This window comes from Protopterus annectens, chromosome 8.part0, assembly GCF_019279795.1.
Source record: "Protopterus annectens isolate FY-2018-M chromosome 8.part0, PAN1.0, whole genome shotgun sequence".
Classification (NCBI taxonomy): Eukaryota; Metazoa; Chordata; order Ceratodontiformes; family Protopteridae; genus Protopterus; species Protopterus annectens.
In genome coordinates, this window is record NC_056741.1 from 529,886,922 (window position 1) to 529,914,894 (window position 27,973).

At 39.2% G+C, this 27,973-nt stretch overlaps 1 protein-coding gene across 1 annotated transcript in view; it reads left to right on the plus strand.

Annotated features, from left to right (window-relative positions):
• The first annotated feature begins 15,185 nt into the window (after window positions 1-15,185).
• Window positions 15,186-27,973, plus strand: part of CERS2 (ceramide synthase 2) — a 1,576,758-nt gene continuing 1,563,970 nt past the window's right edge. The window contains exon 1 of the mRNA XM_044080039.1: window positions 15,186-15,433. The gene's annotated coding sequence lies outside the window, so the exon portion shown is untranslated. The remainder of the gene's footprint in view (window positions 15,434-27,973) is intronic.

Here is a 27,973-nt window from a genome sequence, read left to right on the forward strand (position 1 = left end):
TATGTGTTGCACGTGTTTTGTTTTGGGGTAGCGGTTGCTTGGGTGTCTGCTTTGGAGGTCTCTGTTGCTTAGGCAGATTTTTTATTTAGAGCCTCCAAGTATGTTTTTGTGTGTTTATGTGTTTGGTTTGCTGTCGTGGTAGGTCTATGTGAGACTGGAATTGTAGTGAGTGTGGTTTCCTTCTCCTCCTGACAGGTTTTGCCAGTACTGAGTTGAGAGAGCTTAGCCTCCAGTTTGGCTATATGGTTGCATCTCTCACATGTGTTGGAATTTGTTGGGAGGAGGAGATGGTTGTCTGTGTACATGAGACAGTTGTAACATTGCCTCAAGATTCCCAGATTCACCAGCTGGACCGGAGAGGAGATTGACAACTGACCTTTGGACATTCTAGAATAGCATGGTAAAATTCCTCCAGGAACAACGCTGAAAATCGCCAATAACAAGCTTGAAATATTGAAGTCAAAGACTACCGGTACAGCAAAAAGTATCCTTTTATTCACACACAAAGGATTTCGTCCCGTAACTAACGGAACTTCATCAGATAATACATTTTTAAAACTATACCTTTTTAAAAAAAACTTTGACCAATAAAAATACATCAATTAATATACACCCTCACAGCATAACCAATAAAAGCATTAGTTTAATCATACAGCATAGGCTGTTAACATCCATCCCTCATCCAGTCAGCATCCAACATTAATCAAATCAAAATTCAGATCATCGTACAACCGGATATGTTCATCCACTAATTTTCTTGAATGTACCACACATTTAAAAGTGTACATGCTGTAAGTTATATAAGAGCTTGTATATACGCACAATTGAATATCAGTGTCACACAACACAAATTCATTTATAATTGAGTTCATCTGACATTTTCTATTTGAATTTGTGTTGAAAGAAGTGCATTTTGAAATTAAATGGTGAATGAATAGCATAATTGGTATAAATAAATCTCAGACGTCAGTAATCAGAAGTCATTGCTGATACATAGATGTTTTTATATTTGTGTGTAAAATCTACATTAACACATCACTAAAAATCAAACCTTTCATATACCAAAACAGTGCTTAACTTGTTTTAATATCTCAAATTCAAACATTTCTTGGTGTTCCTCAAATATAAGACTGGCCCATCTATGCGTCTCTGCACCAGAGCGCAACAAGCGATCGGCTTTTAATTTCATATACATCATCACAAGTTCTACACTAAACCTTCAATGCATCAATGGAAATATATATAAATATTAATATACAGCATCATTACATCAGTAAATCTTTATTCTTAATTAACTAAAAAAAAAATACAAGTATATTTATTTTCTGATTCATTTGAAAATTAATTACTTATTGACCAATCAGATTGTTTAAAAACATGCAGTCACCAATAATTCTAAAGTTGGAGATATGGCCTACGAATCTCAACCATACATTTAATGTTTTTATTTAGCCATTGAAATCTCATATAAGCACATGATACCCAATCACGTTAACTTCAACCAAGGTTAATGAATGTATAATACACAAAATTAAGGCATGTATGTCTCCCCGGGGCTTCATTTCTAACCGGTTTGTATTTGACCAATTATCTGGTATATTTGGTCTTAACTGCCAATAGCTTATAAGTTATATACCAAAACTGAGGCATATACCCCTCCTCGAAGCTCCATTTTTGGCTGGTTAATATTCAGCTAATTGCGTGGCCGATTTAAACTTAACAACCAATGATTTGCTTACATAGCCCTACTTGGTACGCTACATGAGCTATGCTCTTCCTATCTGGTCATGAAAAAAAACAGGAACATCAACACATTTGTTGTAATGTTCAAACAATCCTTAATCTACCTAATAACCCATATATAATATTACAATTACCAAAAACCTCAAACTAAAAAAACAGTCATCATAACTGGGGCATATAAGCCCCTTTAAAGCTCCATTTTTTACTCCATTTTTTATTCCATTTCTTACGATCTGTATTTTGATTTGATTAATGTTGTTGGATGCTGATTGGATGAGGGATGGATGTACACAGCCTATGCTGTATGATTAAACTAATGTTTTTATTGGTTATGTTGTGAGGGTGTATATTAATTGATGTTTTTTTATTGGTCAAAGTTTTTTTAAAAAGGTATGGTTTTCGAAATGTATTATCTGATGAAGTTCCGTTATTTATGGGACAAAATCCTTTGTGTGCAAATAAAAGGATACTTTTTGTTGTACCGGTGGTCTTTGACTTCAATATTTCAAGCTTGTTATTGGCGATTTTCAGCGTTGTTCCTGGAGGAATTTTACCGTGCTTGCATTTGTAGTTTAGTTCATGATTTCTACTATTAATGAGTACAGTCTGGCATCTATCTAGGTAGGGCAGTACACATCAGGGGGGAGACAGCTGACTGAATAGCACAGTATGTGTTGGGGCACAATATAACAGTAGTCAGCTAGCCATGTAGGCACGTGGGGGTGGGGCTAGCAACACAGTGCAAGTAAAGAAGTTTCAGGGTTTTATTTATTTTATTGTATTATGTTTATATCTGTTTACCAACCAAGGTAGAACACTGATGACAAATAAATAATGCAGGCTCATTTTGGGTTATGTAGTAACAGTAACACAAATTCTACATCAACATGGCATAACATATACAAAAGGTGAATACAGGTAACTGTACATACAGATACAGGTAAAAATATAATACATGAATACAGGAAACTGCATTTACATGGAAGTTAACATAATTGTGGCAGTCAAACAAATGTTTCAAAAACAAAAAATACATATATGCACATATTTACATTAAAAATGTGATAGAATAGGAAGAAGAAAGGGACAGAGAAGGGGAGTTAGAGCATAAGCTTTAGATAAAGGATTAACTGAAAATAGAACCAATGGGGAAAGGAGATAAAAGAAGAAATAAGAAATAAAAGGCAGTTTATACTGAAATGCAAGCAGCACAACATAACATTCAGAGCACAGCATATTCAAGGGAGGGAGAATGCTATCGCTAACTCATTTACTTGTTTTCAGTGGGACAGATTCAGGTAATTAGTGCCAGCACAGACCCGAAGCCTTATAGGATTCCACAACACCTTTGGAACTTGATGAGAAATGGATATAGGGCATGACAAAGAAAGCATTGCATCCAGGTACACGAGTAGAGTATATGAAATATATTGTCCATTTTATGAAAACAAGGGCTGGTGTAGAATGGCAAGTAAAATGGACAGTACCTATACCACAGCTATTAAGTTACCAAAATGTATGTGTAGGGCTATACTGCTGCACACATGGCAGCAATTAGTTGGTGTGACGGTGGTAGGACACAGCTCAAGCATTTACTATTATAATGATGCTCCAATGTTGGGCATGAATGGAGATCAGGAGAGCAGATGTGCATCAGCTCATTAGGTTGAATAATTCTGCATGGCTATGGGGAGTTCTGAGAGGTATGCAGTTCAGAGTATGTACTCTGGCTGTTTTGGAAGCAGACAATAGCATTTTGTGGTGTGTTCCAGATATCTGAGATAGTGCAGCACATTAAAAGTGATAACCTTCCATAGGTTCTAGAGCTTGATGATATTAAACTAGAGGCTGACAGGATAGGGGTTCATGTGAGGAAGAGTAAAATGGACTAGTTAGGAAAAGGAGTATGGCAGAAGCTCAAGCCCCCAAAGGATACAGAGTGAGACATAGTTAGATGGTTTAAGAAATACCATGTGATGCATCTGAATGGTGATGCACACCATTCTTGTGTCAGAGATTGTCCTCCCTTATCTAGTTACTAATTCTGGGCAGTCCTGAAAGAAGTCATAGTGAGGCTAGTGTTGCTTGTCTTGTGTATTCAAATAAGACGATGAGGCTTGGGTGTTCGCTTAAGTACTTTATTACACACAAACACATCAGGATGGATGACTGGAAAATTAAACTTAAACGAACTAACTGACTAGCTGTTACACACATACATGCTTTCACTCTGGCTGCTCACTCAAAATGGCAGTCTTGCTTGCACGTGGTCAGTACTTATATGCACATGCCCAGAGACTGGAATGATTCTTAAAGGTACAACACACACTCTGACCAACAGCTGGGTCTTGATGTTAGCAAGTTAACAGCTTATTCCTTCAGAATAGGAGCTGCATCACATGCCCATGCAAAGGGGCATCAGAACTTGAGGTAATGCACTTAGGTCACAGATTTCAAGTGTACACAAGATATGTCAGATCATGATGACTAATCAGCATTCTCTTTTGTAGGTATCATAAAGCAGCTGACAAAGGTGTGGATTCTGAGGCATTCTTTTGTGTATCATACAACCAGAAAACTTGGAGAATCTGAGTTTCAAAGAGAAAGAAATGCGGGTTCCCTGACTGGAAAGGAGATGAACGCAGTAGGCACCTGCTGGCAGCTTTTACAGCATGTCTGCGTCATCACCTGTGACAGCTTTAATTGTATTACATATAGGGGGAATGATGTGACAAGTAGCCCATTGTTGTACCTCAAAAAAATAATTTGTCAGTGGTCCAGACAGTTCTGACAGATGCGGCTGCAAATTAAGCTTATGTGGTCGGATATAATTCCAAGACCAGTCCAGTAAAGAGCAAATAACGTCAAAGCAGTGACAAAGGTTAGGATGTTAAGTTAATCAACAGATTCATTAGACAACAATAGAGATGGTACTGCACCACAATAATATCAGTTCAACAGAATTATACAGAACTGATGGAATTCACTTGGCACATTTGAGAATTAAGTTATTTATAGGCAACCTTAAAAGAATCACAAAGTTAGCAGATGAGCTTGGGGGAGATGGCATGTAGGATAAGCCATCTATCTTCCTGTGGCGGAAGGGCAGACTTGGAAGACTAAAATTGCAAAGGAGTGTGCTTGGCCTGGGAAAGGATGCAGGCTTAGATAGCATGGTCCTTTTCTGGGTGGGCCGGCCCCACATATAACAGGCAGGCTGGGGGCTACAGCTTGGAGCCCTGCAAGTGGCAGATTCCCTTCAGCCACTGGTATCTGACTGAATAGTGACAGGGGGCTGTCGGTGTTTGTTTGTAGATCATTTTAGCCATTGGCGTTGGCTGAATATTTACAGGGACTGCAGTGGTATGTTGTGGCCTGGTTGATTTGACTTCCTTCCAAGTTCTGCCTTTTGTGCACATCTGAATAATCTTGGTTGGCATTGATTGGTCTCACTGGAACTGACTTCTGATCTGGCACTGATTTGAAACATAATTCATTCTGATTGACATAATAAATGCATGGCTGTGGCCATATTTTCCAAGCAAATATGTGGTGTGATTTGTTAAATGATGTGCATGTTTTTTTTCATCCAAAGGCAATTGTGTGCATGACATTTTCCACCTCTGTTGTATTGCTAGCCACACTCTTGACTTGTTACACTGTAGCATACCTATAATTCATGGAAACCATAATACTTGAACTTGACAAATTAGTGGTTTTTCTGTGTTGTGAACACTTGCCAGGATTCTTATGGGTGAGTTGCTATCATTACAGATATGGTATTTTTTTTTCCTCACATGTCCCACTAGCTAGCAAATGTGCCCGGACAAGAAATCGAACCTAGAGACACCACTGCATATGAATTCATTAAAAGAAATTCTTGCCAGGTATAAAGTAACATATATTAATCATGGTGTCAGCATCCTAGCTGAAGCTGTAAGTAAACGTTCCACATTTTTGTTCCATTATGAGAGGCAGTATTCCACATTTTTGATATGAAAGATTGAGAGCTATGCTTGACTGTAAAATAAAATCACGTCAACCATGCCATCCTCCATCAGAACATTTTTGGGGTATTACACATTAGAATAACAAGAGAGTGATTCAGGATAGTTGGTATTAACAGAAAACATAAAACTGGAATACATTTATTTCATTCATTCTCTTCAACGTTGGGCTGTTTCTCTATCCCATATCCATTACTCTACTTACTGTACAGCTTTCGGCTCCTAAAATGGCTGTGTGTGTGTGTTTTATTTCCTTACCAAATAGTACAAAAAAAAAAAAATTTCACAGAAAAACCAGTTAGCAAAACTACAATAAAAACCTAACCATCATTTAGATGTTAGGTGGGATATTTTTGCAGACACCTTATGGTTATAGACATCAACTGGGTGTTAAGACTCTGTGTTTCTAAATATAGCCAAACAGTCCACATATGCTGTGCTGACCAAGTCCTAAGAAGACTGAATGCATGTCCACAGCTAATGGGGTTTGGTTTTATTGGCCTGAATGCATCCACAAAGACTTAAAAAGAAAAAGTAAAAAGTCATGGACATTCAGAAGCCATATAGCTGAAACACTTGATGTCCTTAAGAAGTAATTTGCATATATATCATGGGCCTCTATTGCAAGAGGTTTAAAGTACCACACAGTGAAAACTCTAGCTTGGTTAAGATTTTTTTGAAGTTTTTATTTTATTTCCTCCTGCAGTAGTTAGTGGTTACTTTTGGGATTTGTAATGATCCAGCATTTTTTACCTTTCTGGGTAAATCATGTCATGTGCAATGCAACCCACACACATGCATACCACCGAAGAACATATATATATATATATATATATATATATATATATATACAGTCACACACACACACACACACACACACGCGCGCAAAATACCTCAGGAATATAGATCGCTTGCATCTACATGCTGTTTATTTTCAAGATTTTATGTGTTTAATATCTAGGTTTTACTGATAACCCAGTTACTAAGGGGAATTTTGTTTAAATCCTGTATGATACAAATAGAGACCGCATCCCCCTTTTACATTTATTTACTAGTAATATAATCTCCCAATAGCTTTTATTTATTTGCACTTAACAGTGGAGGAAATTTGATATGTAAATGCATTTGTCTTTTCTCGGACTCCTTGTAATATGGTTGAAATTTACAGATTTTTTGACTGCTCTTCTCAGTCTTCCACCTCCAAAATGTGGAAGACTGCCTTTCACTGTGGGAACCAAAACGCAAAATGTGGTACACTTACTCAATAACTTCAGCTAGGAAGCTCCCAACATAGTTATTAACTATTTCTTCATGCTTGAAAAGGGTAATTTTGGTGAATTAATGTAAGATTCAGTATTATTTACCATGTGTACTTGTTTTAAAAAAATCTTAACAATCAATGTAGTGCAAACCCTTGCAACATGGAACATAAACTGGATAAGACTCCAAACGAAAAATGTTCTTCCGAATGAGGTGCAGTAGGAAGGTATGTTAAGCTCCCCCCCCCCCAAAATCATATCTCTCAACTGCCCCTGATTGTGACTCAAAATTTAGCTCTGTTCCTCCTAATCCCTCCAAAAACCACTACCTTTAAGAGCAAAGGTGGTGAGTTATGTTCAATATGTAATGGAAAATGTATATTGATTCACATGTTCTTATTGTCAATGTCTCAGGTTAATAGTACTTACATTTTAACAGTACTCCAGATTAGTTTTAGATCTGTCTCCGCTTTGTTGAGAGCTATGCCTAAAATCTTCACATATCATTTGTCTGAGATTGGTACAGCTCTACTGCCTTTACTAAAGTCTAGTAATCCAATAACCACACTTGACAGATAATTTACCTTGCCATTGATGCCTCCGGAATAACCTTCACATGTTACTTACATAAAACATTCAACACATTGTTCATAATTCCTTTAATGATCCATATCAAGCCATTGAGCTCTATACAGAACCAGCTCCGAACATTGTCATTCCATTGCATCATTGTCAACATATGTATCAAGGTTGCATGTTTAACAAATCAAGGTTGTCCCTCTCACCAGACTAAACAAGGAGAAAATTACAGTGAGCTGCCTGTCGGGTGCCAGGATCTGCCACATAACTCATGCACTCAAGTCACTCCACAAGTACAAATGACTCTGTCATTGTCCATGTTGGAGTGAATGACTTGAGACGTACCTCCCTGGACTACATGAAAAGAGACATGGCAGAGCTCTCGGATCATGTGGCCCAGGCAGGTATGATCCTAGCCCTGAGTAGCATCCTGCCTTCACCCAGAATGATACCACAATATAAGGACAAAATGATTGACTTCAACAATTGGCTAAGATTCCAGTGTCATTCAAAGGGGATCCAGTATCTGTCTGCCTGGGACAACATGATCGACAGACCACAATGCTTTGCCAGAGATGGTCTGCACCTGTTGCCCCTGGGATTCAGGTTACTGGCTAAGGCTCTTGTCAGCCCTATAGTGCCTTTTTTATGCAAAGCTCAAAGGACAAAACCACCACCGTAACAGGTACAAGCATGCAAAATCTGATGGTAATGCTACTCAATTCTAGAAGTCTAAACTTCAAAATGCACTCTTTCAAGGCATTCCTAAAAATGGAGAACATCGATATCTGTGCAGTAACTGAGACCTGGTTCAAGGCTCCAGAGAGCACCCCTGCAATACCAGGCTACAACTCTTACCACACTTTTCGGCCGCCAAACCAGGATCGAAACACTAAAAGTGGAGGAGTGTCCATATTCACCAAGGATATTCACACCACCAGGTTAGTTGCCCAACATAATGCGTCTGAAATTCTCCAGGTGCAACTAACACTGGGTAAGTCTGCAATCCAAACTGTAGCTTGCTACAGATCCCCCAGCATGCCCCAAGATTCTCACTACACCTTTCTAAACATACTGGAAAATATTAATATACAACCAAACACCCTAATACTGGGTGATTTCAACTACCCTGCCATTAACGGGGAAAACTACTCATGTACCAACACCTTTGCCCAGTGGTGCTTGGAATTCATAAATTCCAATGCCCTGGATCAACTAATCCGTAGTCCCATCAGGGGCTCCAATATCCTAGACCTGGTCATTACCAACATGGGAAATCGATGCTCCACACCTATGGTCACCCCCTCATTGGTCAGGTCAGACCATAAGCTAATCGCCCTTAACATCCACATCCCAACCCCACCCCCCAGTAAGGAAACCTCCATAAAAAACTTCTCCAAAACCAACTTCATGCTACTCAAGTCAGAAGTTACAAACATCATGACACCCATGCAGACAGGAACTGAAAGTTCGACTGCTGAGTCCTACACTAAGGCACTGTACAAGCACATCCACTCATGCATGAATCGTGCCATCCCAAACAGAACCAAGATGCTCTCCTCAAAAAAAAGGAAGCCAATTTGGTGGTCCCCTGCCATAAACAAACTTCACAACAAAAGGAAGAAACTGTTGCAGAAAAATCCCAGGATGCAAAAAACTCCCTTACCAGCCTCAGTAAGAAGCTGAGATCCCTCATAAAATCCTCCAAAGCTAGTTATGAAAATAAAATTGCCAAAGATTCCAAAGACAACCACAAGGCATTCTATAACTATGTCAAGAATCTAAATGGCAATGCTCAGATCTGCTCTGAGCTACAACAGAATAGCATTAAATATACTGACCCCAAGGATATTGCCAATATCCTGGCAGATCGATTCAGTGCCAACTTCACCCCCCCTCTCACCCTCTAAATGGCCCATCTCAATATTGGAAAATTGCCAAATTCCGGTAATAATGGCCACATAGGTAAAAAAACGCACTGTCCAAAGTTAAGAATACAGCATCCATGGGACCAGATAACTACAAAATGAACTGGCACCTCACCTGAGTGTCATGTTTAATCATACCCTCACCTCAGGCTTCATGCCCACTAAGTGGTGCACAGCTAAAGTTATCCCACTTAACAAGGGGGGATCCACCTTGGATCCTGGGAACTACTGCCCCATAAGTCTGACGATCCTGATCTGCAAGGCCATGGAATGTATTATCATGGAACTTATAAACAAAGACATTGGCAACCTTAAAACACTGGACCCCACCCAGTTTGGGTTCGTGAAGGGCCGATCTTGTCTGCTGAACCTGACTGACTTCTTCGAATCAGTCTCCAGAGCCATGGATGAGGGTAAAGCAATCCACACAGCCTATCTGGACCTTGCCAAGGCCTTTGACACCATCCCCCACTCTGGAATCATAGATAAACTTACTAAGCTGGGCATTGATCCCTATGTCACTCAATGGGTTGCCAACTGGCTTACTGACAGAACCCACACTGTAAAAGTAGCTGACTCCAAATCCAGTTCCAGACAAGTGACAAGTGGAGTACCTCAGGGTTCAGTCCTGGGACCTCTCTTGTTTGGCATCTACTTCTCTGAAGTACAGGCCAACACTATGGGACCCTGGCTAACAAAGTTTGCAGATAACTGCAAACTGGGAGCCACTATTGAATTCCCAAATGATGTGGATACTCTACAAAGGGGCATTACAGAAACAGATGCTTGGTGCCAGAGCCATGGGCTCAAGCTCAATGCCAAGAAATGTATAGTTATCCCCTTTTGGAAAAAACATGTACCCGTGAATTACCACATAGGTGGCAGTACACTAAACACCGAAAGTGTGATAAGAGACTTAGGGACACAGGTGGGCAGTGGTCTCACCTTCAATAACCACATTGCCACAACAGTCAGGAAATCCTTCTATGTGGCACACGGGCTTTTCATCCAGAAAAAAGGAGGTCATCGTCCCACTGTACTCATCCCTCATTAGACCCATTATAGAATACAATGCCCCATTTGGTATGCATCTCTCAAGACATCTGCAACAACTGAAAAGGCCACAGAAATACCTCACTAAAAGAATCACAGGCCTAAATATACTCTGTCGCATATCGTCTACTCCGAGGCAATCTCTGCTTAACATACAAGGCCATGTCAAACCCCAGAGCTGTTGGACATGCTACACTTAAAGAAATCCCAATCCCTCAGAGCCACATGCTCCAGGGATCTAAACCTTGTCATCACAATAAACAAAACATACTGGAGGGATAGGTTCCTGACCCAGAGACTCCCCAGACTCTGGAATAGACTGCCCATACATGTCAAGCAGAGTGCCTCTTTGGCCCTCTTCAAAAGGAACCTTGATGATTGGATGGGAGAAAGGAAATTCACCCTGGGGATCACGTCAGGGGTCCAGGGAAGTAAATAGTGTGGGAAGAAATAGCCAGGGAATTGTTATGGTCAGGCTTGTATAGGCCGTAGGGCCGATAGCCTAGTACCAACCTATGAACCTATAAGGTTCATAAAAAATATATATATTCAATAAAAACACAGAGACCTCAGATGGATTAAATGGCTGCAGCCATGTGTTTATTGCCAATTACTGTCAATAACCTTTCTCTAATAGAAACCAATTATTATGAGATGTGCACAAAGCAGGAATATTAGGGAGGATATTTATTTCTTTCATAGCATTCCCCTAAACCTACAGGACAACAGACAGCACTGTCGCTATCCGGCCCTTCTGATTCATCATACCCACATCATAACAACTTTTCACACTTCATCACAATTCCTCTGGGCTACCTTACAATCTGCCAAGGAGCCATTGCCAGGCTGATAAGTCCCCTAGCAAGAATCCCTTGGGGCTGTCTGGCCTGTGGAAGGCCCCCCCCCACTTACCTTGGCCTCTCTTACCTTTCTTGCCTTCTGCCACAGAAGGAAGGGATATTCCTACCTTCCTCCAGCACATCTCATCCTATTCTAGGTGGATGCCCTTCAGAGCTAAACCTACTTGTAATTCCTTATAAAAAAAAACGTGAACCCGCTTCAGATAAATGAACCCCATCCCTGTCATACCTATCTGGCCACCAGAACCGAATGCCAGGGTGAGGAATGTACAACCCATTAATATCCCTTAACACTTTATCCATCAAATTATTAATTCTCTGTCTCATTCTTTCCACAGCTTTAATGGACCTAGCCTCCTCCATCTTTTTCTCGGTACCACTTCTGACCAACAAATAATGTCTTGTGGCCAGCATTAATGCATACAATTTATCTCTTGTACCATCATACCAATTAGATCTTTTATTGGATGCTGACCAATATCATTACCCCCTAGGTGTAACACAATGGCTGTAGGAGGTTTACCACTTCTTGCTGCTTGTTGTAGTACTGCACTAAGATGGTGCCACCGCATTCCTGATATCCCAGACCAAACTGGTTTGCAAGAAGTTCATTTTCCTGTTTGGAAGGATAAGCACAGCCTGCCCTGGACCCAGAAGTGGAGCCTCCGAATAAAAGCGAGACCAACTATCCAGATGTATTTCTGGTCCGATGATGTGTGAGCTGAAATACAAAGGACAAGAGTTAAAGTTGTTTACACCTTACATAGCTTTTATAAGCATTGGACTTCCACCTGCCCATTCTCATAATGTTGGCCTATGAAGCCCCCATTGAGTGTGCGTATGAGGCTGCACCTATCCGAAAAGAATGCAATGTATGCCTATCTGTGTCTAAGCTACTTGACTTAATTGCCTTCTTTAAAACTGCTCTTACCTGATATTGTGTAAGAGGTTCACCTTGCTGATGGCAAAAGTGTGGACCATCTAACATACCCCTATAGCTGCGGTACTCCAGCATCACTTTAGTCGCTTTCCATTCCAAACCCTCTGGGGTAGCCACTCTTATCCAATTACCTTTGCCTTCTTGATCCTTTTTGGATTTAGCCACATAAATCCAAGGGTCCTCCCCCAGCACATGCACATGTACATGTGCCAAAGGGAAGACTGTCTGCTGGCATTTCTTCTTCTTTGGTTGGATAATTTCTGCCATCTAAATGCCCCAACAAAAGCCAGCAAAAAGGCAGCCCTAAATAATGCTACCTCATAAGAAGAAAAACAAACATATAAAACAGCAAGCCATAGTTTGCGTAATACAGCTGGACCTATGGGGTACCTCTTGTCAAGAATCTTGGGCATTTGCCTCCCCCAGCCTTTTAAACACTGACCATACTTGAAATGAATTAACTAAGTCCCTTAACCCTAAAGCCTGATAAAACCAATTCAGGGCTGATAAAACTCCCAACCTCTTTCCTTCATTACCAATCTGTCATCCCTGATTGGAGAGATGGAATTGGGTATGCTGGTTCCCAGTCTCTGGATAATCTAGTCTGCAAAATTGCTGTATGCATTTATTATGACTTACCCTTGCCCTTCCACTGAGGGTATTACACTCTAGCCACCATTCTCGTCTACTCATAAAACCCATAACTGATCTGGCACTCAATCAAGAGTAGGTTTTGCATTTAGAGATAGCAACCAGATCCATGGCCACTATAAAAGAGAAAGTCTCTTAATGAATCATCAATGTTTGGTATCTATTTCTCGGGTCCTCCACTTTACCCATTACTAATGGTACCCCTAGCTAATCACACAGACAAAGCAATTAGTAAAACTACACTAAAAACCTAGCCATCATTTAGATGTTAGGTGGGATATTTTTGTAGACACCTTATGGTTATAGACATCAACTGGGTGTAAAGTCTCTGTGTTTCTAAATATAGCCAAGTGGTCCATTTATGCTGTGCTAACCAAGTCCTAAGAAGACCGAATGCATGTCCACAAGCTAATGGAGTTTAGTTTTCTTGGCCTGAATGCATCCACAAAGACTTAAAAAGAAAAAGTAAAAAGTCATGGACATTCAGAAGCTATATAACTGAAACACTGAGCCATTTGCATGTATACCATGGGCCTCTATTACAACAGGTTTAAAGTACCACACAGTGAAAAATCTAGTTTGGTTAAGGTTTTCTTGAAGTTTTTATTTTATTTCCTCCTGCAGCAGGTGGTTGCTCTTGGGATTTGTAATGATCCAGCATTTACCTTTCTGGTTAAATCATATCACATGCAATGCAACCCACCTCAGGAATATAGAAGGCTTGAATCTACTTGCTGTTTATTTTCAAGATTTTATGTGTTTAATATCTAGGTTTTGATAACCCAATTACTAAGGGGAATTTTGTTTAAATCCTGTTTGATACAACTACAGACCGCATCCCCCTTTTATGTTTATTTACTGGTAATATAATCTCCCGATAACTTTTATTTATTTTCACTTAACAGTGGAGGAAATTTGATATACAAATGCCTTCGTCTTTTCTCGGACTCCTTGTAATATGGTTGAAATGTACAGGTTTTTAACTGCTCTTCTCAGTCTTCCACCTCCAAAATGTGGAAGACAGCCTTTCACGCTGGGAACCAAAAAGTGGAACACTTAACTTCAGCTAGGAAGCTCCTAACGTGGCTATTACTGCTTCTTCGCGCTTTAAAATGGTAATTTTGGTGAATTAATGTAACATTCAATATTGTTTACCATGTGTACATGTTTAAAAAAATCTGAACAATCAATAGGCCAAACCCTTGCGACGTGGAACATAAACCGGTCGAGGCTCCAAACTAAAAACGTTCTTCCGAATGAGGTGCAGGTGGGATGTATGTAGAGCCCCCCGAAATCATATATCTCACTTGCCCCTGAATTTGACTCAAAATTTAGCTCTGTTCCTCCTAATCCCTCCGAAAACCACTACCTTTAAGAGCAAAAGTGGTGAGTTACGCAATTTACGCTCAATATGTAATGGAAAATGTATATTGATTCACATTTTCTTATTATCAATGTCTGAAGTTAACACCACTAACATTTTAATAGTGCTCCTGATTAGTTTTGGATTTGCCCCTACTTCGTTGACAGCTATGTTATCTTCAGTTATCAGTTGTTACCGCCCCTTTGTAATTCAAATCGCAGAGGTAAATAAGAGAGCAAGCAGGTCTCTAATGGTGTTAGAAACTAAAAGGTACCGATTTATCCCTGGTGTGGTATCTCGTAAAAGCACATGTAATAACAACAGATACGGGAATCTATCACAGATAGGTCAAAAGGTTGAGGCCACGGAAGGATTCTAGCCAGATACGAAGTAAAGCGTTGATTTGTAGTTTTCCCGACAAAATAAAAAAGGGTTTGAATATATAAACTCAGTAGAAGATACTGGTACCTATTGTCAACGTCCACGTGAAACAACAAAAGTTAGTGAGAAAGCTCGGATTGTAATACGTATTACTGCTTTGCTTATGTTTGCTCTAAAAATTAACTTGCATTGCCAACTTCTTTTTACAGAGTTTATTCAGTCTAATGCTTAGTGTTCTTGTGTTTTGCAAACAGATGGCGCAGTACCATCAGTCTTTCTATGTTATCTTATCTGTTTAATGCCGTTAACTAAGGTAATAAAAATGTTTTATAGGCGGGGGCAAACTAAGAACACTTTGCATCAATGTTTCTGTCGTTGATTAGCCGGATTTGCTGATGTAACGTTTAAAAAACTAACTGAAAGACAAAGCAAAACCCTCCTCCTGCTGGATTTGCAGCTGTAGTGGAGTGAGGACTACGTCACTTGGCGTTCCCCACCAGCAGCGCCGAGTTTTTTTTCTTTTGGTTAAAGTCCACCCTTAAGCGGTGCTACGGAGTGTAAAACAGGGGGAGAAAGAAGACTTGAATTGAGTTAGGTGGTGGTGGCGGCAAGCGTTTTCACATCGTGGTTTTATCTTGGCGTTATTTTTTTATTCTGACTCTGTGGAAGGTGAGAACTATTTTGCTATAGTCTACTTTCTCGAAGTTTGTCATACCTGGAGAAGGAACGTGAGACCGTCTTTGGTGACGGAACAGGGTTGTACAGACTTAACTGCTTGCTAGTTGCAGTATAAACAACTGCTTGTAACCGACCGTATGATTGGGGGTGTCCAGAGGTGGATGGGCGTGGTAGTATTAAATACTTGAGATATTAGTAGTTTTATGGTTGGTAAGCGATCATGTGCTTTCCCTTGTAGTGGCTAGGGGCAATATGTTTTTATGTCAACAGGTCCAAACAGCTACTGGCATAGGTAGAGGGAAGGGAAGATACTGCAGTTTGGTTTCTAAAATAGTGTGATAATGGTGTTGATATACGTGTTAAATATATCGGTAATGCGATATTGATGAATTTCACTTTGTTTTTCACTGGTAAGCACTTCACTGCTGTACCGTTATAAGGCGTGTGCGCTACCTGATGTGGAACGATCAGTTTTTTCGTGATCGTTATAGAGTGAATGAGTAATGGTTTTGTACCTTGTCTAATTTGACAGGACTTGTTTTCATTCATTCCTGCAGTTCAGCACCTTTCAGCTGCAGGCAGGGAGTCGGCGCCCTGGGCCTTGTAATGCACACTTAAAAGCTAGTGGGTGTAATTATTAACACGACTGCGGCACTCAAAATAAAAACTGAGGTGCTGTGACAATGGCAATTGGCAGGGCTGTGCGTTTCAGCTTTCGGTTTAACAATGTGGCATTACGTCTTTTAAATGTGGGACAGTGTCTTGTTATGTTTCTTGTATTCAAGTCTAAATACATATTTTTATACTGTTATCTTAAGTTTGTCGCTTTGTTAATAGTAGCTTTTTCTCCCGGTTCAGCTCTTGAGTTGTGCCCAGTGGGTCTAACTCTGTTAACGAAATGTAAATAACATGGAACCTTCTTGGCAGCTTTAGTGGGGAGGGGCTTGCTGCATTGCATGGCTTAATATTTTATGTCACGTTTGATTTATTTTTTTTTTTACTTTATTTGTTGCCTAACGTGTGCCTACACCTTTTATCGTTACTTGACTAGCTAGATGGGCTACCCATTGGAGCACTTCAGTCGCAAAAAAAGTACATTGAAATGTGGAATAATGTTGTGTTTTGAGGTACAGCATGGAGTTATTCAGCAACGTTCTAAAAGTGTGGTTATTGGTGGGAATGGATGTTAAGGCGATGCAATAAGTACATTTCACGTGAATACCAATTGCTTTTCAAAGTGTATAACAATATAAAGTATTACAATATCAGTTAATATTTGTCGATTACCAGTTTTCAGTTAGGTGAATTCGCTCACTGTCTCATTTGCAAACTGTACTTTCTAGGCATCATCTTCCTTAGCCATTGTCGTTCATTTCCTACTAATGATTAGGGATAGTGATGGGTTGAATTAGCATCGGTGCTGAATCATTTAATATTTCATCTTGGAAAAACTCTTGTGTATATGATCTCCGTAGTAGCTGGAATTCCTGTCCCCCTTTTTTTTTTTTTTGAAATATGAGTGTAAATCATTCTTTATGCCCTGTCTCCTTAAGTGATTTTTATTGTCCTGTGGCTGAAATGGATCCACACAGTTCATTGCCTTTTGCTAATAACTATATAGCTTGCTATAGTATTAGGCTGCTGCTCCACTATGCTAGGGCTTGGTGTCTTGTGTCACGTAGAATATAATTTTATCTCACAACAGTGTGAAAGATAAGCCCATTAGACACATCTGGTCCTTTGTAGATTGTCTTTCAGAAAAGATACAGCTCTCAAAATGGCAGAGTACCCTTTTTAGGGGAGAAAATGCCAGTTAACTAAAATTGGTTCACTAGGTCTTGATCTTAGTGTGTTTTTTGGCTATGATATGGTGTATAATGGTATAGACTGAAAGCAGCATCAGCATATTGTAACCTCCAACATACAGGACTAGAAAATAAGTGCTGTGGATAGGGTTATTTTTGTCATAAACTCTGATTTTTGGCACTTTTACATAGACAGCTATACTATTACGGTAGAGCAAGTCTGAAAAGGACACCATGTTAGAAATGCTATATAGTGTGTGTCTGTGTTGTGAGGTGCTGATAAGCAACAGGAATGGGGATTTTGACTTGTGGTTGAAGATGATCCTAGAAAGATAAGCTCAAATGATAAGTTGGTTAGGAAGATATGGTTGTGCAGGACGGTGGCCTAATACCTGTTTTGCAGAAATAAATGATGAAGTCCTGCAGTTAATGGTGCCAGCGTGGTCACTAGTGAAAATATCTTGGAGCTGTGTTTGAAAGACCAGAGGAAGAGGATTTTCTTTTGACAGGGTAAGCTTTGACTGGAGAAAATTGGGGTCTAGCTTTTTATGTCTGAAGTGAAGGACCTGGTCTGATGCGAGTAGTCGAAAGCCTAGATTTAACAAATGCCTGAATGTTGGAAGAGGCCAAAAACTGGATAGCTTTTGAGAAGAGCTAAATTTTGGATTTTTTTTTTTTAATTGAGGTGTTTGAGTGGATGTGTCGTAGGATGATTAACATTTGTGAGTACAGTATAGAAGATACCATAGTTGGGCATGGAAATGGGTTTGACAGGCAGTGAGGGTAAAGGGCAAGGTGCTATACATGTATATGGCATTGGAAAGGGTATTTGACAGGTAATGAGGGAGACTTGCATAAGCCAAGTAATGGATGATATGCATAAACTAGTTGTAGTGCATTGAGCACTGTGAGTTGCACCCTGAAAACTGGGGGGAAAAGACAATATTGTTAAGCAGCTTTTGAGATTGGATCTTGTACTAGGATTTAACAATGAACATTGCTAGCTAGGAAAGGACAGGCAGAAGGTAAAACAGCTTTATAGCTGTTGGATACTGTGCACCACTTGGACACATTGTTCTGCAGCAATGTTTATAACTGCTTTTAAAGCCATTTGTGCTTCAGAGGGGCACATCATTTCGACTGACATGGCTATGTTTTCTGTAAGCGGTAGTAAATTAAGCAGGTAAAGGTGTATGCACTGAAGAATTATGACTGGATCACCAGTCATGACCTTTACTTGTTGACAGCATGGATGCCAGGTTTTCACCTTCTGAGCTTTCACTCTTCGCATCCATGTCTCAAACACCATAGATTAGGATGTGAGACCTGAACATAATCTGATTTTCTTAATTAGAGTGAACACTGCTTTCCACTAAACAAATGTAGTTATTGGTGAAGTTTAAAGATTGAAATTTCTGCATTTTTGTTTATATTTGAGGAAGAAACCCAAACCCGCTGTGATATAATTGCCTGCAGTTTGTATGCTGTGGGGGAAAATAGTGCACAAAACCTTCATCGGCTTTAAGCATGGACATGCTTGTGAATTTCATGTTTTTATCAATTTGGGGACAGTAGATAACTTTGAATCAATGGGCTTGCTTTCTTTATCTCTGATTCTTCTGATAATGCTACATTTTCATTGAAACTATATTTTCCTGATGCAGAGGGTTTGAATGAGCTGAATTGAGTTGCACCGAGGGAAATTCAGAATATGCAAATCTTGTAATGACAGACTTAAGCCTTCACAACTGTGGTGCTGGCCAGTCCACATTTTGGGTCTTGGTTTTATTTAAGTTTGATTATTGTATTGGGAAGAGTTGCATGAATGTCATCCCTTGCCCATGTTAGTAATTCACTTTTCACTGAGGCCTCCCGAATGTGTGACTAAATCCACCCATCTTGCAGTGTATGCACATGCTGTGGCGATGCCCTTTTATTTTGGAGTGTAGTACGTTTAGCCCCCCCCCCCCCGTCCCCCACATGGGTTTGTGAGGTTCCACCCATAGAAGTGTTAGAAGTTCGTCAGGTGTAAGCCACGTTTGTTCTGCTGTGGGATTGTGTGTTTTGGAGGTAAATGTTGAGACTGGGATCTGAAAGGCAGCTGTCAGGTAATTGCATAGGGTTGCAGCACATGTAAGGGGAGTCTGCAGTAGATTTGTCACTTTTTTTTTTTTTTTTTTTTTTTTCCCCAACTGTGTAACTCTTTACAGTGATGCTGTGGGATTTTCTGCAAGTTGTGTTGCCTAAATTCAATTTTCTCCGGTCTTTTCTAATCTTTGACATCATGTATCTATGTTATCCCTTCCAGAAAAACACTGGGATGGATGATGCATTGTATGCAAGTGGTTTATTTTTTTAGTTGCTACAGTTTGCTGTCACACAGCCTGGTTAGTAGTAGAACTGCATTGTGGGTGTTAATTTGATTTGGCAAACATTTGATGATTAAAAAAAATCTTTTGGTTAGACTGGTGAAACACTGGAGTGATAATGCTGCATATAATTTTTAAAAGACTATGCAAGCTCCTTACAGACTAAGATTATACTGTTTTTAGTGACTGCTGGAGGAGAGACTATCCACTACAGCAGTGACTGACTTTCAGGTGTGTTTTTCAAGTGCTCTTTCTTCTTTTAGTCATGCACTTGATGTTGTGAGCCTGTATTGTCTACAGTCATGTTGCATACTTTGGCAGCTGTACAAATATGATCTGATCACTGTTGGTCTTCAGTGACTCTAGATGTGGCTTCTTTTCTACTTCCTCTCGCAATGCCTGTCTTCTGAGATTTGAGGATCTTGTAGGATTAGTGTAACACTTGTTCCCCAGGTTAGCTACAGTGCTTTTGTTTTTAATGAGATTGTCCTATCCAGGAAATTCTGAGAATTTGTGGTGCATGACAGGAACTCCTATAACATCTGTTTTTGGGGTGCTTGACCATATATAATCTGCTTTTACTTGAGCGATGAAAAGTAGTCTCCTATCGTTACCAGCTTCAGTTTACATACGTGCCAGTGTTTTAGCAATTTCAAGATGTGATTATTTGCTCAGGCTGTTGCTTCCCTGTCTGTCTTTACTTAGTGACTTACATTTTCTGTGATCTCAAGTGGTTTTGGTTATTTCATTAAAAGCTTGGCTTACTTAGAGGAGACTACCAATACTTGCTTACCAACTGAACTTTCTATTCCTTTCATTCCTGTTGTATATGCCCTCTTGGGCAGTTTGTGCATTTCCATGTGCTTTTAATATGGACATTACTGTTTCATGTCTCATATATTTTTAGTGTTCTAGTACGCTTTTTTTTAATGAGGTCACACACACACACACACACACACACACACACACACACACACACACACACACACACACACACATACCTGTTTGAGGTCTAGTAGCTTCTGGGTATGCGTACAGTTTATTAGCTCAAAAAGACTTCTGTTGACCACTTCTGATGGGAAATGAGTTTGAGAAGGAGTTGGTTCCACTTCTTCCCATCCTCCTTGACATCTCTTAACATGGAATTTAGTGTCCTGTTTAAGCATGCCATGTCGGTCAGGATGTGGTAACACTGAGGTTTTCACATTTACAAAGGCATAGCTGATCATTTGGTTTAGACATGAGAGGTTCCCTGAAATGAATGGGGCATTTCAGTTGTATATTCATAAGAATCTGTGAAGCAATATTAAAGATTTCCCCTTAATGTGGTAGTTAAGATCTTGGACAAATTGTGTGCATTCTTTGAAACAAGGCAACAGTGAAAGTGGCCCCCTGTCAAACTGCAAACTGTGAAATTTGACTCTTTGTTTAATGAATGGTTTCTCTTGTCACTCTGGCCAGCTTGCTTTTTAAACTTTTTAGGACAATTTTTTTTTTTTAAATGTAAAAAATTCCTTACACTAATGGAACAAAACTTTGAGGCTTGTGTTAGATTGATTCATCAACTTTGTAGTTGGTCTGTAATGTCTGTGTAAACTTGTCAAGTTATTCACATTTCTCAGTTTGTTTTACGTATCCTCTTGGTCCAACGATAAAGTACTGTGTTTAACTTGGACAGTTTAGTTTCCATGGTATGGCCTTTCACAAAGTTTGAGCTCAAGCAAACAATGGACCTCACTGCTGCTACCATTCCTTCAGTAATGATTGGAGGAGTTATTTCGTGGTAGTCATCTTGTCTTTAAGTACAGAAGCAAGTGGGCTCTTTTGGAACATTGTGAAGAATTTTGAACAGGTGTACTTTTTCTCAGAGATGGAGTACAAGGCTTTGAAGCAGAAAGTGAAGGCAGGTGTGACTCATTTTAGGAAGGGTGTGGTATGCTTCTGTACAGCACCTAATAGTGCAGGTGTTTCACAGCATCAGAAAGTTATTTTTCTAATGGTGGAACTGTACTAGGTAGGCACAGGATAGCTTAAGATGGGTGCTAGAAAATTATGCTGAAAATTGTCCACATTCTCCCAAATGGGGGAAAAAATGCAGCTGAGAAGTCTTTTTTGTCATCAATGCTTTTTAAGATATAAAGTGGGGCTCCTGTTTAAAGGAGAAAACTGTCCTTTCTTGCAGTTTCTCAATCCTTGGTTTCTTTTCTCCCCACAATATGGTTCCAGTATAGAAACCTGCTTGTAATTTTTAAAACTTTGATTTCCTTTTATTGGAATCTGAGGAAGGGAAAGCCCACCTACTTTTTAACTTCACACATACTTTGCAGAGGAATTTGTCTCTGCCTGCAAGACATAGATGCAGATAAATCTGTAGTTTACCCTGTCTGGTAATGCTGTCAGCCATGGCTGGACAATTTTAATCCAGCAGCTGATATTAAGAAAGACAGCAAGCTGTGGAACGTTTTTTTTCCACAGTTTTTATTGCAGAGAGGAGGAGAACTTAACCCTCCCCTTTCACAGCAAAACAAAGCAATTGGATCAGTCAGGAATTTAAAAGCAGCTGCCACTTCTGACAAACTTTACATCCGCAGCAACACAGTATTAAAATGCTAAGTATAAATGTTCGTTATTTCTAATAGTTTTATATGTTCGTATCAAAGATTTCTGTGACACTGAGAAGTCAAGAGTTTTTTTTTTCTTTTAGGAGTATCAACACATTAACAATTTTCAAGCCCCCTCCCCCGGGACAGAATTGCAGAAAGGGAGACGTGGCAACCCTGTCAGCTAGGTGCACTAATGTTCATAAAAAGGGGTTTTTTTTTTTTTTTTTTTTTGTTTTTTGTGTGAGACATTCTCCCAGAGGGGGATGCATATCTGGTACACGCAGATCCATGGTAAGGAATTCCCACTGACTTTGAATCAGTCCCTCCATTGTTAGAGTGCATGAGCATTTTGTAGTCCGCAAAGGAAATGTGAACATTGGAACTGTAATATACAGTTGAATTTACTTTAACATGTTTACTATATGGTCTTGAATTAAAAATGTTAAAAGGAAATCGGAAGTACTTGACTGTCTAGATGCACTCTCGCGCACACAGATGTGCATTTAAACACTGTACTGCATCCCACCTACAAAAATGCATGTAGAATACTGTATGCACACACGTATATGTGTGTGTATAATATATATAATCTGTGTGTGTAGTATGCTTGCATACAGTTTATTATTTATAATAACGTTAAGCATTATTAATGTATGCATTCTAGTAAATGTTGCTTAATGTTTTACTTCACTGTCACACATCGGCTGTGTGTTGCATATGCAGTCTTTGTCAGTATTTTTTTCTTTATGTTGCTAAATGCATGTATTACTTGTTAGCTTTGCCAATGTAGCCTGGTCGTGGCTGGAAAGGGTCATGTGACCAATTAACTTTTCTGGTTACCAAAGTATAAATAAATATGAAATGGAAAAAGGGGGGGGGGTGAATATAACCAGGAATAATTAAGGAACTAGTAAACCACACTTGAATTCTGCATCATTCATGGGAGAGAAACTTCCACTGAAGACATTGGGAAGAGCAGACTTAGAGTCCTCTTTGTTGCCTATAAATGTACAGCAAGGATAATTTCCTACAGTGAGTTTTCACACCTCCGCTTGAGATTGTGGGGTAAGGTCTGTCAATTCTTTTAGAACTACAAAACAGTTCATTTACAAAAGCCTGCTATTTACTTTTGCTGGAAGTCGCTGACTGCTATTTATAGCAAAAAAACAAGCTCTGACAGACTCAAATGAGGCTCAGTTAGGGAAATGCACAAATAGCTCTGTTACAGAAGGTGCGTTAGATCAGTGCTTCACAGTCCTGCCATTCTTTCTTAATGGTATTAGAAAACAACACCACTTCCTTGTGTCTAACATGACTCTTGTAAAGAGGACTTTAAATGTATTCTGGGAAGAAGGAATGAAATCAAGATCACATTACCAGGGCAGGCCCCATCATCCACCGTTTTTGAGGGAAATGCATTAAATTTGTAAAACCACTGTGGATGATTTTGAGGCATTAAAATAGCTCCGAAAACAAAGAAGGTGGAAGTGGAGTTTTCCTTTTTAAATTATCTAAATTATAAACACATTCATAGAAAACAAATTGCATTTAACATTTTCATTTATATATATTGTGTATTACATGCACACACATGTGTATTTTTTCTTTAACTGTCATTCACTCTCTAATATGGCATAAGTAGCTCAATTCCTGCCCTCCCTTAAAACTCTCATAACAATGCTCAGGATGAGGACTTATGTATTCCCACAAATTCCATTTTTGTTTCAATGTAATTTACCCTTCCTTGTTTCTAAAGATCTCTCTTCCAGTTCTTTTATTTCTGTTAGTGTTCAGTACTTCAGATGCATTTGGTTTAGATTTTGATTTTTTTTTTGTTTTAGTAGATGCATTTTTGGTAGTCAACAGAAGTACTCCCAACAATCTCGCATTTGACCATCATGACGGCTGTGGTCAGAAAAGCCTTTTACTTGGTTCATCTTATAAGTAAAGGGATTGCATCCAGAAAAAAAGGTTATTGCCTCTCTGTACTCCTCTCTGTGCTAGACCTATGATTGGAGAGGTACATACCAAACTGGGCATTATACTAAACGCCTGCACTAACTGGAAAGGCCACAAGTACCTCACAAAGAGAATTCATGGCCTCAACACCTATCTTGTGGGGATAGGCTTAAGTCACTGTCATTCTACTGTCTCATACAGATTGCTCAGAGGTGATCTGTGTATTGCCTACAAGGCAGTATCGGACCTTGCCCTACTAGAGATGCTCCATAGCCGGAAGTCTAACTCCTCATGCATTACCTGCTCCATAGGCCTAAATCTAATATGTGACATCAACAAAACTTGCTGGAGAGAGAGGTTTGTTTTCCCATACATGTCAAGCAGAGTACCTCACTGGCCCTCTTCAAACGCAGTCTTAATGTGTGGTTGGGAAACAAATTTGTCCCAGGGGGTTCCACCTTTGTCCCTCATTGGCAGGGGCGACGGGTGCTGACCGAGGCTTATTTTTTGGGGATAAACTCTTGGCTAGGCTTGTAAGGGCCCCAGGGCCATTAGCCTAGTAACCTCCTATGATCCTATTAATGTCTTGGCAATTTAGATCCCCTGTCCCAGATTAAAAGAATAATTTCCTTAGTTTTAGCCATTTGCTTCCCCAATATTTGTGATTATGCCTATAGGGAATCTTTAAAATCAACTCATTACACTCCCAAAAAAGCATGTTCCCTGTTTCTTCACCATCACCCCTCATACATTTGCTGTCTAACAGAGGGGGAAAATCTGTTGGGCTGTATTTGGGGTATAAAATGCCCATTTAAACTTTTTCAAGCAAACATCCTAAACCTTCTGGACTTTGCATCCCTGGGAGCCTTTTAGATGTCCTCCTAATGTTTCCTTGTAAATTGCTTTTCCATCTCCTGACCCAGTCTTTTTCCTAACCTCTTCTGATTTGTTTCTTGTAATTATCCTTTATGTCGTACTAATTATCCATTTTTTAGATTCAACTAAAAATTCTAACATTGAGGGTCTTTCACTTGGGACTGTCCTATCCCTTTCTCTGTCTGTCTATACACTGGTATCATTGTCTAGTAAGGAAGGCAGTCTAACTTGCAGTCCAAACTTATTCTTGGCCTCCTCACTTTCTTTCGCTTTTCCATTATCTAGTTATGTGCTCCTAATTCCTTTATCAGTTTTCTCCAGTAAATTGCAACCTCCATTGCCTGTGTTCTGCAACTCTGTAAAATCTTCTTTCTTCTTTTCTTTGGCTTAGTTCTTTCTGCAACTGTATGAATATAACAGTCTGTGTAGTGGTGGTTGCTCTCCTCCTTAAGGATCTGTATCCAAAATCCCACTCATTTCTTGCCTCCCATGCTTCATCACCCTTTTTTCCACTTTTTTAATTGAATTATAGCTATGTGACTCTCTAAATATTCCTTAAACTCTCTCTAGTAATCCTAAACCAAGTAGCTGTAGTCAGGGGATTAATTTATTTCACTTGACTCTTGCATTTTTTCCCCCTACCAGGTAAATTTCTTCTACTCTAATGTCCACACTCTCTGGTTAGTTTTATATACAGGTCAGGTATATTTTCATTAGAGACACTATTAACATTTTCACTGCTTGTATCTTGCTGTCCATAAACAAGAACTTTTGTTTAATTTCTTCCACATATTCTTAGCTGCCATAATAGAAGCCTTTTTAATCCATACTCCTAACTAAATGTTAGTGTCACCATAAGTATAGGTATTGCTGAATTTGTTTGTGGGTACATAAAACAAAAGTTATAGTTACAAATTATCTTCATGAATTTTATATCCCAGAAAGACTTGAAACTGCTTCAGAATGTTTCACAACACCAATGTCCTTTTTATGAATTTATCAAGTAAAACATTAAATATCTGGATATAAAGCCAAACTTTTCTGATTGCTGTACCAATTACTGTATATCCTTGAATTTCCGAGCCTTTTATTTACTTTGCCCATGGCTCTAAATATAAAGCAAATTAAAGGGGGAAAAAGGACATTCCTGTTTTGATAAGTTTGTCCAAACAGAACTTATCAGGGAGACCCGCACTCTAAATTTTGGCTCTGATCCTTCATATTTCCTTTTAAGCCTTATTGTACCAGGGTGTGCAAATTCTCCATTGCTGTACTCTTAAAATTCCAGCTTTCTCTGCATCAAGACCCACAAACAGTGGAATTTTCTTGCATTCTGCTTCTGTCTGGATCGTTTTGTTAATCTTTTCAAATGTTTCTTTCCTCCACAAAACCACATTATCTATAGCTATCAATTTTGGTAACACCTTTGCCAGACTTTAGCTAGTGTAAACATGTTGTGGTCATGGTTAAAATTGAAATGGGTCTCCTGAAGCTGGGTTCTGACTGGTATTTATCATCTAAGTAAACAGCCATAACTGCTTTCTTCCAAGATGCTGGTGCTTCCTCTCTGTTTAAAATACTATTAAACAATTTTTCTATATCTTTATCACTTTCTTCCTCCAGACTTCTACAGAAATACTGTCTGTTCCTGAAGACTTTCCAATAGGATTGTCTCCTCTTTTTTTTTTTTTTTTTTTTTTTTTTTTTAGTTTTTGTTGTGCAAAAAAGTGTTTTGCGTTGGAGTTGTCAAAAAATATAATTGCTTAATGTCTTTCTAAACTCTTGCATATTATCCAAATACTCACTATTTTCTCTTCTCTTTAGCACTCTGAAGTTGCTTCTGTTCACCTACTTCTGTGAGATTATGCAATACTTCAAACTTTGGCAGACCCTCTAAATAAATCTTATTTCTTAACCATATCACTTTCTGTATTATTTATACCCTATTGTTTAACTCTGTTTTTATTTTATCCCACTCGCTAGCTATCCATTCTGAAAAAAAATTCTGGCTTCCCTAATAACTCTTGAATATTTTCCAAAGTACATTCCTTTAAACTAATCTCTCTAACTGGTGGGCGGAAAGCACCAGTGTCTCATTTTTACTGCACTTGTATCTTAGTTTTTAGCCGTGCATGATCCCATAATTATTAGATGTGTGGTAAGCGTTGGATTTAAGTGCATGTGTTCATGTGATGTACCATTTCTATTCAGTCTAGCCCAATTATTTTACCTGGGAAGTAATATGTAAATTCTGTCACAGTTCTTATGAAATATTTGGTATGGAAGATACAAATTTAGTAAGTTTCTTTAGAAATCGACCATTCTTTTGTTATATTTCTCTCGTCATTCCCCCTCCCCCATGTCCTCTGTTATAAGCAATATTACCTTCTGGAAGCTAATTACTTTTCCCAGAAGTTTATTAAGATCATATTTTGTGGTGGACTGTAAATACATGCCAGCACAATCCTCCACCCTTGCGGTGGTCTGTAAATACATGCCAGCACAATCCTCCACCCTTGCAAGTAGCCTTTTACTCTTCTATCACTACTGGATCCCATCTAGCAGTACTCCCCCTTTTCTTTGTCCCTGCTAGTTTGCTGAGCATCTGTCCTGAATTCGCATACAAATTTCTTCCCAAATGTTTCCCTTCTAGCATTGCTATCTGTATTCTGCATTTCTTAAAATAATTCAGTACATTTTCGCTTTTGTCTGTATCTGTAATGCTATTTACATTCCAAGATGTTATGGGTAGATTAGTTGGTTTATAAGCTATTGTTTCATCCATCCACAACCCCCATTCCCTTTTTTGTACATGGGTTTTTGGATGTCGCCTCAGCAGATCCCGCCCATTAGAAATGAGTTTTTGTGTGTGTATTCAACTATGTGCACACTAGCATTTGCAGGCGATCTTTTATACAC